General features: G+C 43.0%; 1 long non-coding RNA gene across 1 annotated transcript in view; it reads left to right on the top strand.

Annotated features, from left to right (window-relative positions):
• LOC149854982 (uncharacterized) overlaps positions 1–7745 on the top strand; it is a 40817-nt gene extending 33072 nt beyond the window's left edge. Inside the window, exons 2-3 of the long non-coding RNA XR_016438795.1 lie at positions 6811–6916; positions 7449–7745. This is a non-coding gene — a long non-coding RNA (uncharacterized LOC149854982). The remainder of the gene's footprint in view (positions 1–6810; positions 6917–7448) is intronic.
• Positions 7746–15001: the final 7256 nt, after the last annotated feature.

Here is a 15001-nt window from a genome sequence, read left to right as displayed (position 1 = left end):
AATAAAATTGTAGCAGTTTCAGACTAAACTGAGAGTTAGTTCATCCACAGAACAATAAGGCTCCCCTTTTCCTACCCTCTCAACTGTCAGCACTTTGGGGCAGGAAACATCTCTAATTCCGTGTTTATAGAATGCCTAGAAAGAATACATCCATGATCATTTGGGCTAAGTGCAGACAGTCAAAAAGCTCAAGGCTGAATTGATACAATCTTTGCAGGCTAGTTTAAATTGCACAGATAGAACTGATAAGCAAATGAACATTCACTTTTGATTTTGGAAAGGAACGTTCACTTTTGGCTCAGGCCAGAAGCTGGGGGTGCTACAGCATGCCTCCCTGCTTGGCTGGAGCGGATATTTTGGGCCAAGGCTAGTCCACCCACCCTGTGAGGGGAGGGATTTGTGGGGAAGATGCAAAGCATTCTGGGATGGTGGAGGAGTGTAAGTTAATTTGAGCCTGGAGGGGAACTGGGACAGAAGTTCAATAAACTGATTTAATCTAAATCAGTTAAGTCTTGTACTACATCCATCCAGGTTTATCTTAAACCAATTTCGGCCATTTTGAAAGCTGTTTATGTGCACTGAACTTCTGTTGTGTTACAGGTTGGAACCAGTTTCTCATCGCTTTCATGTGTAATTTCTGTCCCTAGCCTTGAGGAGTCATATGGGGTTCCACAATATAAATGATAACTAGCGATGATCATAAACAGATACATAATGGTTACAGACTGACTTGTATCACTCAAGACTAAAAGAAAAAGCTGGTGTTGAGAATCCTTCATCAGTTTAGAAAAGTCCTGGGACTTTCAAAATTACTAATGCCTCCAGTTTGTGGCAACATGTGATAGTTACTGACCTTATTCAGCTGCTGGAACAGACATAGGTTTAGTCTGCCAGTCTGCATTAATAGATCCATCCATGTTTTTTAATCCAAAGTGCCACTTTATTTAGGTGGCAATGGCCATATTTGTGTCATCAGAACATTACCTGGCAACTGAGCCCAGAGGCGGGAGCCACCGATGCGCGGAAAGCCACTGTTGGAACATCCTCACTTTAGATGATTTTCATTTTGCTTGGAGTGTAACTACAAGTTAGCAATGGGACAAAGTAAATGTCACCAGATTGCTGCATGCTCAGATCACTGCATCCCCACTTGGTACTGCAAACACAACAGGCTTCTTCCCCATGGAGGTGCCCTGACACACAAACCCTTTGGTTTTAGGCAGCTGACATTTAAAAGACCTTCACCCAGAAAACCCAGGTGGGGAGACCTCTTCTTCATTTTCTTCTGATGATGATCTGTGCCCTTGGAATTACTCGAGACTGAAGCAAAGAACAAATACAAAGGAGTATGTGGACAGCCCACAAGACATGAGACAGACTGATTTTGCCTGCAGTAAGAGATGCAATAGCAAAAGGACACAGACATTCTTCCCGTTCTATTAAGCCCCACTTAAGCTCTCAAAATAAGGGTTAAATGGGATGTAAATGGCCCAGAAGCCCTGAGGTGGCCCCTTGCACAGGGTTGAATTTCACCCATACAGAGTGCAGGCAGTTGTCATTTGTTCTGCTGGAAAAGGGAAAATTAATATCATCATTTGAACTGGAGAAGTTAGTGCACTAGGCAGCCTGCTCCAGGGCAAGCTGAATTCACTGATGTACATTTCAAAGAGTTCAAGAACAATGTTTTTATGCTGGGATTTTCAAAGGCGCCTAAGGTCAAAGGTCCACCTGAGTCTAGCAGCCCATCAAGGCTTGTGCGGTTAAGACATGCTACTTCCTTTGACTCCCAGCTCAAAGGGCCAGGTACCCATTTGTGCCTCAGTCAACTGAAGGCAGCCTTTGACATAAGTCAAGAGAGAGGCTTGAATTCCCATTTATGGAGCTATAGGAAGAGGTCTTAACTGCGCTGTCACTGCACCCCTTAGGCTACGGAAATTAGGTACCCCAAATCCACTGACTTATGATAATGCCCGACTCCATTTAATGCCTTTGAAAATCCCATCTTGGATGTCTTGAGTGTGGCAACTACAACAACATAAATAGGATGTGGTAATGTCTGCTGTGGTACACTATCTCTTTATCTAAAAAATTTGCTCAGACTAATCAAGGAATTAACAGTAGAACAAAAGTGTTTCTTTCTTTCTACTACTGAAATGCAGACATGACTCAGATGAATTCTCAAATGAGGAAGCTCATCCTTCTGGTGTGTGCGAGTATGCTGTGACAGAGATTTCTGGGTTATTATTGTTTTGTTTGGTGGTATGGGGCAGAGGAACACAGGCCCCCATCTCCCTCCCCCTCCCAAGAAGCATACTGGAAGAGTTTTGGCAAACTTTTGGAGGCATTTCACTTTCTCTATTTTTGGGAGATTTTTGACCTTTCTTAAAGACTTTAATTGTCTGGGGTTGTCACATCTAATTTCCTTAAATAACCATGAGAGGAAAAAAATTGCCAAGAAAACGAAAGGTTAGTAGACTTCATTTTATTTTGCTCACAATGGGAACTTTCAAATGATAGAATGGGAAAGAATGTGTTTCTATTTTGAATGATAAAAATTAAAGATAGGAATGACCTATTAGATCACTGAAGACTGTTCCTTGACAGTATAGTCCTGTTCCAGTAACCAGAAGGAGGGAACATAAATTCCTGAAGAGAGAATGGAGTGATTCCCAAGGTCAATGAGTATGGGACCCTTTACCTCAATTAAGACAGAAAAGGTAAACCCATTGACCTGGGCTACGTTTGATGGCTTTATGAAATGACTTAGTGGTCTCAATTCAGTGTCCAAAGATCAAGAGGCTATATCACAAAAGCAGAGTCATAACTGGTTTCTCTATTAGCAAGTAGAGCATTTTGACTGAGTAGCAAATGGATATGGCAACTAAGCTATCCTTTTATCCACAGTTCCCATCCCTACTAGAGAGGGCTTCCTCATATAGGGAAATGTCCCAGCCCTGGCTCCAGTCTTTTGATTGGAGGCAGCTATCCAGGGAAGGAGATAGTTCTTCTGCCCCCTGCTGCCTGGGCTGACTGAAAGCAATTTTGCTCCCAGTTAGCTATGTAACCGTGCGCTGCTGTGCATCAGCTTATGTGTAATAAATCTACTACCTGTATTTACTGGTAGTAGAAAACCACATATTCACCTATTTTAATGCACAGTAGCTGCTGTACACGGTTACCTAGTGATGTTTCATTGCACAGTGGATTAGTCTCATGTAGATATAGACATACTCATTGAATGGGCAATGTAGACAAAATGGTACTTCCTCCACTTGGTGCTATTTTCATTCACATACAAACTGAAGTATTGACCAGGGAGACATGACTTGTTCAATGTCATCAAAACACCTAATTGAAACCACTAGTCTATACTTAACATCTAACATTTTGTCCCCAAAGTGTTTCCTAGGAGCTATATAACGAGGTGGTGATTTTTAATAGTCAAGTTAGTATCCTAAAGGTTAGATAGCAAAAAAAAAAGAAGAAAAAAAAAGTATTGGTCTGCTTTGGAAGCAATATTGCATGGCAGTGTGAAGTTTCTGTTCTCTGATTGTCGCTCGTGTCTCATGAAAATGTTACCAAGTCTAAAGCTTCTTTCTTACAAAGTGTCTTGTATTTGAAAAAATCTTGAAGTAACTTCATAGAGTTCTTCCCCTGAAAAAGTCAGCAAAGAGCATCAGATTTAATTATTACTATTATTACATGTAGCCCAGGTAGTACCCAAATATATACGCCCCTCTCCAATTGAAGGGAATGTTAGCAGGGCAGGTGTGGTGTGGCATGAAATGGCCTACTCCACGCAGTTTCTTCCTTCCCCTGTAGAGTAAAGCCAGGACACATCTTAAGACTTTAACTATATACAAATTTATTCATATACAGGAAGAGATAAAAAAACCCATGGAAACTATGTGCAATATATATACAACTCTAGGCAAATACTCAGGCTGGAGGTGCGGGATCAGGGAAGCAAAGGTCTCAGTAAACATCATGTAGTCTTATACTCTAGTGAAATACTAACCTTCAAAATGTGAGGCACAAGTTCACAAAACATGAGGATCAGGGTTCATAAAATATGAGGCACAGAAATATCAGATGAAAAGGCTAGATTTCTAAAAGGAACAGAAGAACAGCCCTTGTTGTCCTGGGGCAGTGGCAATGCCCCAAAGATAAGGAGAGGAAAAGAGCCCCAGGGTCCCTTCAGGCTTCCTGCTACGCAACTTGAATAGCCCATGAAGGGGAACCTTTAAGACCCTCTGGAGTCCTTTCCCTTCTGGCTGCTAGCCCCAACTGACGGGGGGAGGGGGAGAACCCCTCTTCCCAGGGCAAACTCACAACTCTCTGGGCTCGATGAAGCTGCACTGGTTTCCCCGAGCAAGGCATTTCCTCCCTCAGCAGGGAAGTCTCCAGCTGCTCATGGCTCTTTCAGGCCTGGGCCCTCTCTAGGACCTGTGCACCAATGACCCTTCTATGCCACATATCCGGCCTCATGCCAGGGGTTGGAGACCCGAGCTGCCTTGTGCAGCACCGGGATCCCGGTCTGTTCCCAGACCCTTTGTCTCGGTCTTGGTCTGCTCCCAGGCCCTCTGTGCACTGTGTTCCCAACCTCATGCCAGGGATCAGAGACCCAAGCCGCCCTGAGCAGCTCCGGGATCCCGGTCCATTCCCAGACCCTTTGTGTACTGCCTGTGCACCGACTGCCTGGCCTCGCGCCAGGAGTTGGGAGACCTGAGATGCCTTGTGCAGCTCCCAGTGTCTCGAGCCCTCTCTGACCCTCCGTGCACTGGCCGTGCATCACTCGCCGTGCTCCTTTGTGGTGGGGCTAGGTGACGTGGCTGCTTGTCACTCCTCATTCGACGACTCTCCTCTGGGCTCTTCAGGGCAACAGCTCCGCCCCGCTGGCCATCTCTGCCTGCTTTTCTTCACCCTCTTCTCCATCCCTCGTCGCAACTGCCCGTGTGCCGGGCACGCTGCCTTTTTCATTCCCTCTGGGGGCTCTGCCCCCAGATTGCAAATGGACCAATTGGAGAGAGAGGGGGCTAGTCCACTCTCAGGTCCAGCTCTTTGCCTCGCCTCTGAGTAGGGGCAGGGCCAACCTCTCCCCTGCCATCACCTGATTGGTGGGAATGCCCCGCCAGTCGCTTGGAGCCCTTCTGACCTGACAAACTGGGCTGCTGTTGGCAAGCCTGCCACATACAGTTAAACATTTATATTGAGCCTTACACTTTCACAGGACTTTATAGACATGGGATGAGGTGTCCTCATGGCTTCTTCGATATTAGCTACTAAATAAGATAAATATAAAAGATGATGCCCATGAACATCTATGATACTGGGCAGAAGGCTGCCCAGTGCCATTCAGAAACAACAGTCTTATTTCAATGTACCAAATGGGCTGTAGGTGTACAAAGACTGTCAATGTTAATCAACAGTAAAGCTGAATTGTACCCAGTTAACTCTATTATAAAAGGCCTTTTTCTTCTCCTACAGCCATAATGAAATCTGCACTATTTTGGGACACAGAAGGGAGCTTACATACCACACCAAGTGTGTCAAGCCTGTGGAGAACTCATCTGAGCCAAACTGTCAAAGTGCACTAGATACAACCAAATGCAATAGGCTTAGTTGTGTAAGCAGCTGTTTCCTTATCAGAGGCTTGAGTGTGATATGCAGAGTTTGGATATGTAATGCAGCTGTAGAAGATCACATCTGAAACTGGAGTAAGACCTATAGAGGCTGAATTTGTTAGTAAGTCATTGTGTCAGTACTAGTGTCATTTTGGGTTAAATCCAGACCAGTGGTCCGTGCTGTTTTTGGATACATTGTTGAGCTAGATAAATATGAGTGAAAAGTCCACCAGAAGGTTGGTCGGGAGAATAACTGGTATCAAAAGAAATTAGAGTCTTCTTATTCAAGAGGAGATCATTACAAGAAGTGGGCAGGGGTTGGGATATAAATGTGCTGATCTAACATTTCCCTCTCTCAACCTCTACCAATGTGCTTCCTATTTGAGAATGATCCTCATTGGTAGAGTGTGACTAGTATCATTGCTTGTTCTTTTTTGTGCTGAATCCCTTAATTGGGTAAAGATAGCCTTATGTCAGAGGGTAGTTGGCTCAGAGCTCTTTGAAGCAGCTTGGAATATATATTCAGTGGTCCCCTGAATAGCAAGGAGGGCTCATATTGATTTTTTTAGACATTTGATTGGGTTGAAAAACAGGTTGGCCTATGGTGGATCTAGCAGGAACTGATAAAACATAGAAAAAAACCAGGGAGGGATCTGGTGAGTCATTATAGGTACATCTACACAAGGTGATTTATGGCAGAGCCGATTAATTAGCTTCACATTAAGCATCACTGTCTACACATGAGGTGCTATTAGGTCACAGTAAACTAATTTAACTCTGCTGCAGGACAGTACTTCCCGATAAAAGTACTATCCTATAGTGGAGTAGTTACATGCGGTGAAATGCATGTGCAGACAGTGGCGGAGCTGGTTGGGGCACAAGGCTGCCTGCTGGCTAGCCCTGCCTTGCAGCATCCTCATTCCCCAGCCAGCCCTTCTGCAGCACACTGAGCTGGAGAGGAGCAGATCCAGGCTGGCAGGCTGACCGTCAGGGCCCCCTGCCAGCCAGGGCTGGCTGTCCCAGCTCAACATGCGGTGCCCCTGCTTGCACGTGTGAATGCTGTACCCAGGAGCAATCAGCTACGGCGCAAACTGTGCTGGAGTGTATTGTATTGCATGAATATCACATGTAAACACACCCTATGTTATAAAATCCCTGTCCACTTGCTCTTTTTCTCTTTCTCCAGGGTGGTTCTAATGAAACAAATGAAGAGAGAAATATATGACAACCAGAGCTGGATTTACAACACCGGCAGGCCTGTGAAGAATGAAAAAGTATCTGGAGGTACAATGGTGGGTTTTAACTGAAACCAACTCATGGGGGACTTGTGGGTAATTCATTCTTCTTGGCATTTGAAAAATTCAAGGCTGTACGTGTGTTTGGAAACCGCATCTAATACCAAAACATTCCCATTTAAATTGGACAAGACTTCAGGGTCCTAAGAGAGAGACTGTTTCTAACTTTAAGACTCCCAGAGCCAGTTATATACCATATAGAGTCATTGCCACTTTTGTCTCATGGGAAGCATAGCTCTTGACCAGTCAGTTGGTTTGTACGCGTTACTTCACTGCATTAAGATAGTTTCCCCTTTTATAATAAGGATGAAAGGGATTTAGATGGGTAATGGTTTCTATTATTAAACCAAGTATATAATAATAATAAAGATGAACAAATGCCCTATGACATGGTGTTGCACTCACCACCGTCGTGGTGAAATACTGTTGGAGACTCAAGGGAAAGGACATCCAGTAAAACCGATGAGTCCATTTTCACAAAACATCTGGCCCTTGGCTGTTCTAGCATTTTTTTTTTCTTTTTCTGTAGATCTCAAGGCACTCAGAAAGAAAGAGGGAGCAACTTTCCACCATTATAGTGATGGGGAAAAACGAGGCATAGAGAATTCAAGTGACTTTGCCAAAGACAAGTACAGAACTCAACCATGGACCACGCCGATCCCTTAAGACACCCAGAGAGAGGAAACAAACATGGTGCAGTGGAGACCCTTCAGCCTCTTCCCATTTATACATGAAAATATATGTACTCATGAGCATGGGTGATGAATTTTGGGCTACCTTTGGAATATTTGGCCAGCTTCTTAAAGGTCTTAAATAAAAAAATCTATTTTCATTTGCAGTATTTCCAGGATGGTTCCCATTGTCGCGCTTTTAGGCCATTTGGAACAGGAAGGTTCATCTCTATGGGTGTGTCTACACATCACTGTATGGCAACGTTGCTATGGCACCTAAAGCATGGCGTAAAGCACGTGACACACAGTTAAATTTTGCTGCTATGACGCCATAGTGGTGCACTATACCCTGGGAGTGCATTGTTATGGCGATATAGCTGGTGATTACGTGTAGACACACGTGGTTGCTACATCACTGTAGAGTGAGGTAGTGCATCGCTACATCGCTATTGGGCTAAATGTAGACGCGCCCTGTTTGTGGCATTTTTTACGTTCTGTAGACACCTCTCAACTTGCCACGTTCGGGGAACCTTGTTCTCTAATAAGCTTCATTCATCTCATTGTTTGGATTTACTGTTTTGCTTTTGGTTGCCATACCGAAGTGGCTTTATTACTGTCTGCTCCTTCTGCTTTCCTGCTGGCTCCCAGAATTTCTGCTTTAAAGAGTTTAAGGTAGCATACAGTCTGCCTCTACCTTTGTAGCCTGTTTAGCTCCTATCTAGCATTAATGGGGGTTTTTATACAGATCTGTTTTAGGCCTGTCTTAGTGCTAAGTGTCTGAGTCTTTTCACATTGGTGTTAACTCTCATTTTTCTCAATTTTGCTGCTTCATTTTATATGCGTTCCAGATGATTTGTCCCCTTAGGAATGTCTTTAAGGCATAACACATAACTAAATGATAGTTAAAAATATATTTAAATAATATTTGCTCAGCACTAACGTCGGGGTTTGCCTTGCAAAAATGAAAGTGGGAATGAATGCCTGTACCTAGTGGGTAAGTGCTACCACATTAGAGTACTTACTGTACACATAAATAGCCATGTATATGTGAAAGTGATTTCCTGTGATGATGCCTGGCTTATAATTTGCTTTTGGCTATAGTGATCAGTTAGGTGTTTCATGCAGAGGAAAAACTGTAAGGCTTCTTGTTTGTTGGTGCTGGAGGCTGTAACTTCCACTTTTTGAGGCTCTAAACCCTTTTTGTAATGGTCTGTGTTCGTGGGGAAAGAGGCTCGTCTAAAATTAGATTAATTAGACCAGAAAAACATACTGTAAGTGCTTTTTGGCATTTAAAATGCAGCAACTGTAAAGCAATGGCCCAGCTCCATTTTTTAATAGGCCCCAACATATTGATTAGAGCATAAAGTAGTAATTAGAGATAGGCAGCAAAGTCTCGATGTGCCTTTGAACTTTTCCAATCTGTGGGACTGGCAGGTACTTGGAGTGGGCCCAGTTGAGTTAATAACACAGTAAAGTGAGAATGGGAAAATATCATTATGAAAGGACCAAGTTTATTCTGTTGTTATAAACAGACTTGCAAAAAGAGGCAAATCCTACTTGTTGCATGCGGCCCAATTAAGGAGGCTCTGATCTGGCATCTTCTCTGGGCCCATAAAACATTTATTGTCACTCTGTTGTAGCAAGAGGTTGTGGATCCCCTGAATCCTGCTGCTCTCAGCTACTTGGGAAATATCAGATTTCAGCTGAGATCTCCAGGGTAGTTTTGCCTTTGGTTTCAAGATGACCAGAATTTCACGCCCCCCCCAGTGCTACAGTGCACAGGGCCGCTCCTGAGATCTGATCCAAGAGAAATGCATTAGGCTCAGATCTGCCTGCAGATGACAGAACCCAGTAGCTCCTTCATAAATGTTATACCCAGCTTTTTGGAAAGGATACAAGCAAATTTCCTTCCCTCACTAGTTCCCTTCCTTACTGAGTACCTTTGACACTGTGAAATGGCCGGTGCGCAGGACTTTGAATGTTGTGATCAGTGCGATGGCAGCCAGCCTGCTCAGTGCTGTGAGCCCGAACGATACCAGCCAGGCTCCAGCACATCTCTCCTGTCCAGGACTGAGACAAAGCCATGACACACCTCTCCAGTGTCTGTGGCTGGTGATCAAATATAAGTTAAAGAAACATTCATCATAAAGTGTAAACTGAGTGCTGTGAAATGTTTGCACAGGATATTGCTCTTGATGTTACTATTTTGATATGCAGAAGTTCACTGGTATAAATAGGGTGCAGTTGTCATTATGTTTAAAAAAAAAGAAAACCTGGTTGACAGCGTAGGTATAAAAGAGTCAGATCACCCTCAACCATGAGCTTTCACTGGAGCTTCCCGCAAGTGCTCGAATGAGGATTCTGTCTTCTCTGGCGCTGCCCGGCGCATAATTTAAGAGCGAGGACTGGCTTTGGAAATTAAAGATTTGTTGGCTTGACACAGCGCACAGATGAATAGTATCTTGAAAACTTTATCCACCATAGCTGAAAACAAAATCAGACGAGAGCCAAAAATGCAAAGTGGGCCTCCTTGGTCTGACGTAGCCTGGCTTGTCTCCAGGAATCATCAACAACCATTTAACACAGTTAGAAACTAGCCAACAAGCATCCTTCATGAGGGTCTAAAAAAGTGAAGCGCTCACAGGAGCTAATTTCTTCATGAGGGATCCTGTATTATCCCTAAGGAGAATGGAAAGAAAGATAATCCCAGTTTCAGACTCATCCCTGGCTAGAAGAGATTCTCGCCTGGTTTCTGTTTCTGTACTCTTCGAGTGCCTTGCAACCTTCCTCACCAAATCCCTGCCAGGTAGGGAAGTGTTGTAATCTCTGTGTTTCAAAGAAAGGGATAAGGCACACAGAGGGGAAAGGTAGATTTATGCCACGCTCTCAGGGAGGGGTACTCTCAAACATCCCCTGGCTGCTTGCTCCTGCTCATACAAGGCACACCTTGAAATGCAGCAGGGAAGCCACTCAGCTTTGGGGCTTGGGATCTCCAGCTTCATTGCGCTTCAAAATGACGGTACAAGGCATACCCTGGAGTGGCTTTGCTACCACATTTCTGGGTTTGGTTGCATGTGAGTTGGGGTGTTTCTCAAGAGTATCTTGTCTCAAGAGCACCAGGGATGCAGTATAGACATGCCACCAGTGACCTGCCCAGGGTCACACAGGCTATCTACAGACAAAGCAGAGAATGGAGCCAGGCCCATGTCATGCCTTCTTCCCCTTTCTGCATCGGACGCTTATGGAGGGAAGGAATGGCTTGTAGATCCATCCCGTGGACCTGAAAGAGAGAGGGAAGTGTTTAGCAACTCTGAAAATGGAGCCACGATACATTTGTGATGTGCTAATTTAAACAGTGTAGAAATGTCTTAAACTACTCTAGTATCTATTGTATTTTATTTATCTTCTAAGTCACTTTTTAATCGGTCTTTTGGGGGGAAAAAAGTGCTAATTTGTAATTAAGGAAGTTACCTGGCAACAGTTTCTTTATAGGTTTTCAGAATGGAGCTTTTTAAACATTGGAGATTAAACTTCATTTTTTATTAATGAGTTAAATTAAGATTAGGAGTGAATGAAAATTTGAACCAAGGGCCCTTTCTTTCACTTTGCAGCTGCTGCAGGAGCCCAGCTGTCAGTGTGGATGTTACAGGGAGCTGGGAAAAATCTGAATTTATGTGGGTTAGGGAATGTAATGTTTAGCTAAAAAAAATCAGAGGACAATCCCCACCCCCCAAAAAAAAAAAAAAATCAGGCCACCGGCCACCTCTTCAGAGGGTATATATTAGTGTAGCTCAGTGATGCTATGCCCTATCATGTCTTTGCATCTGTAAACGTTACTTGAGTTTCCCTCGCTGACACACGTGCAAGTCAGGAATGACTTCCCTGAAGCCAATGGAGATCCCAGGGTGGAGCCTTGTGGAGGGGAAGGATCATGCCCAGGGAGTGTAGTGATAACTACCAAGGTTCAGCTGATGATCTATGATAAATGCTTTGAGTCACCTCACCAGACAAATATTTGCCTTGTCACTTTGAATGATGACCAAATCATGTTCTGACTAGCTAGATCAGGACACACGATTCATTTCTATAGGTTGTGTTGCCTACCCCCAAATCTCACTGTGAGTGTATGGGGAAGACTTTGACAGTGGGCAGAAAATCCTTTAAGAGACATTTCAGATATAGGAAGAATCAGAAAGGAACCCGATGCGTTTGCTGAATTTGGGGTGGGAGAAGGAGAGCAGGGTCTGTGGTTGCAGATGTTCAGTGCATAAGTTATTTTGTGTTGGTTGGTTGTGACCAAGTTTCTTCTGTGTGTCCGTTGAGCCAAAAGGAGACATATGTTCCAGAACTGAGAATCTGTCATCACGAGCATCCTTCTTTGATCCCAGACATTAATATTTGTGGCCATTGCTGGAGCATCTCAACTGATCTTAACTTTCCAGATAAAACACAAAGAAAGAGGCATTTGGTAAAGTAGCCAAGACCCAAGCTAATTCATGAGCCTCTCTTCCCTGCCATGAAAGCATTCAAATGTCGAGCATAATTTAGTCCTGGGAGACGCGAATACCTATCAGTTAATAGTACTTGCTAATCTACATTGCTAAGCTATCACCAATAGTCAAGCCTGTTAAGATGATCACCATAGTCTGGGATAGGTTCCCAAGACAAATGACAGTAGCCACAATGTGAGGATCAGTTGTTAAAGACTTGACAAAGCAGTGCCAACTACACTGCATGAAACAATCCTGCCAGGTGGCAGCTTGGATCACTTCTTCCAGTAGTTTTTACTCCAGTAGATGGTCTAAGGATCTTCTACCCTCCCAGTTCTCCACTGCTTGGTTCATGCAATGATTTTATTTTGCAGGTCACCAGGAAAGGTTTTGCAGACAAAGCATCCTTAGAAGTTAGTAAGACCGTGGATTTCCACAGCCTGAGTGAGGTTTTATCCTTCAGTGGAAAGAGGAAGTGTATAGTGTCCTGACTTGCAGTACATCAGGGAAGTGTAAATGAGGGGATTAAAGGGGTGATATTTCTGTGGAAATATTACAAAGAAATCATCTGGCATCTCTAAGCAAGAATAGCTCTGAAAAATCTGCCATGGCAAAATTTAAAACTGACATCAAACCCAAAGGCTATGGACGTTTCTGCTAGCATTTTAACATCTCTTTAAGTCTATCCTAAGGGTTCAGTTGGTAAATGCTGAAAATATTTTTATATAAAATAAACCAGTAAGTTTATGTTGACAAACCTGCTATCCTAGATGGATGAGATGTGGTCCAGGTAACTGTTTGGACCCATCCATATTGACCTTGGGTTATTTGATTTTTCTGCCATGATAATTTGCTGTACATACATTTTGGAAATGATTTGATTTCAGCCGCTGTAGTTATCAGACATGCACAGTACCGATCAGATCTCATTGCAACAAATTATTTTAAAGGCAGATGTAGAAACAAGAGGTGGGATAATCTCATCCTTGGCCTAAGATTGTATTACTAAATGCAATTAGAGCAGAATCCAGCCCCTAGTTTATTCATCTCTGTCAATGCAGGATTATCCCCTGTAGTTAGTTTTCCGTTGCTTGCTTCAACCCTGTTCTACACGCGCCAGCAATGAAATTCAGAGAGCCTCCCCTCCCACAGCTTCCCTTGAGAACATTATGGGCTGAATCCAGAACTCTCTGAAGTCAGTGGCAATCTTTCCATTGATGATGATGGCCTTTGGATTTGGCCCTAAATTTGAGCCTGTCTTGATACTGACTTGTGCTCTTCCTTTAAGTTTTCCCATGAACAATTCTGGTAATTTTTTTCTGTCTTGGGATTAGGAAATGTTGTCTGAGACTCCGCCTAAGCCTTTCTTTGCACAGTTTCATCCCGATACTGTTAGTTTTGTACCCTTAGGCCACCCTAGTTCCATTCAGTTCCAACACCTGTAGAATCATGTTTGGTTAAATTGTTCTACACCAAAACCCCCCATAATTAAAATAAAGAAATATATCAAATTGTTTCATAAGATACAAACGGAGTTCTTAAGGGCTCCCATTGGTGCATCTCAGTACCTGAATGAAGTATTCATTAGTAATAGTAAAGAACTTAGGATTGTTTTGCAGGGCTTTGAACATGTAAAAGTGCTAAGGGTTCCAAGTGTTTTATAAGCCTTGTTCTTCCTATAATTACAACAAACCAGGAACACACTGAGCTTTTGTGGATCCCTTAAATTATAAGGACTTCACCAATTTAGGAGGACCAACAGTCATCAGCAGTGGCAGACTGGGGATTTTTATTTGCCCAAAACTTTTACCCCTCTGCTTGGAGAGAACAGCATAATGATTACATTCTTGGCTATGTAGTTCATTTTAGCACATTTGTCTCATGTTGATGAAATCCTTCCTGATCAGATGACCCTTTGGGAGCCCCAACCCCATTCCCCACCCCACCCCTTTTAAATTCTGAAATTCTGTCAGAGTTCAAGCTGGATTCCTGAAACCAACTGGAGTGTAGTCCTTTTGTTCTCTGTTGCCAACTGCTGAAAAGTATGATCATCAGTTTTTGTACTCGCTAAGTTTAAAGCCTGTAAGTCCCATTGCTTCCTTTGAATGCCCTGATGCAAAGTACTACCTAAAACACGAATGACTTAATAGGCCTTTTCACTTAGGCTTTTGGATGGACTTCTGTGCTGTCTCTGATTTCAAGCAGAAATGCCTGAAGCAGGCTTTCTGTTTCTTAAGACTATCAGACATAGGGCTAAAATTCACAGAATAACATTTGCAAATCCCAGGTCACTCTCTAATACAGAAACAACACCCTAAATCCCTTGGTTTCAAATCTACAAATATAACAGTGCAATTCATTCAATGAAAAGGCGTGCCTCCCTTTGTAAGATAAATGCATTGCTTATATAACATTGTTAAACCATAAAACCTAATAAAATGCTGTAGGGCTAGTTCAGGTTTTTGCACTAGAAGCAATACATGTTTATTTAATTTCTGTCCTCTTACTATTCATCAGTGAATTAAATTACTGTACCGCTCACGGATAAAGCTACAATCCAATTCATTAATCATATATATATTTTTTTTTTACCTGCACTAGTCTGTTAAGACTTGTTCTTGATAAGACTGGAAAATATTCCTTTCATCCAAATGGCTCGATGCCTATAAACACGTTATAATTATGTTTGCTTGGAATTAATCAAGTTCATTATGTTAAATTCAGGGATTTGCCTCTGAAGTGAGTCTGCACGGTGAAGAACAACTGTCCTGTCACACTCCCTTCAAACACTAGTGATAAAATATATATAGCTGGGGATTTTTAGAAGTACTCATTATTAATCCAATTCTATACCTATTGAAGTGAATGGCAGTTTGCCCCTCAATTTTGAGCACCTTTGAAAATCCCATTGTATGGGGAAA

Source organism: Crocodylus siamensis, chromosome 12, assembly GCF_052110815.1.
Source record: "Crocodylus siamensis isolate JL-2025a chromosome 12, ASM5211081v1, whole genome shotgun sequence".
Taxonomy (NCBI): Eukaryota; Metazoa; Chordata; order Crocodylia; family Crocodylidae; genus Crocodylus; species Crocodylus siamensis.
Note: the sequence above shows the minus strand (reverse complement) of the source record. Positions and strands in the feature narration are given on the sequence as shown.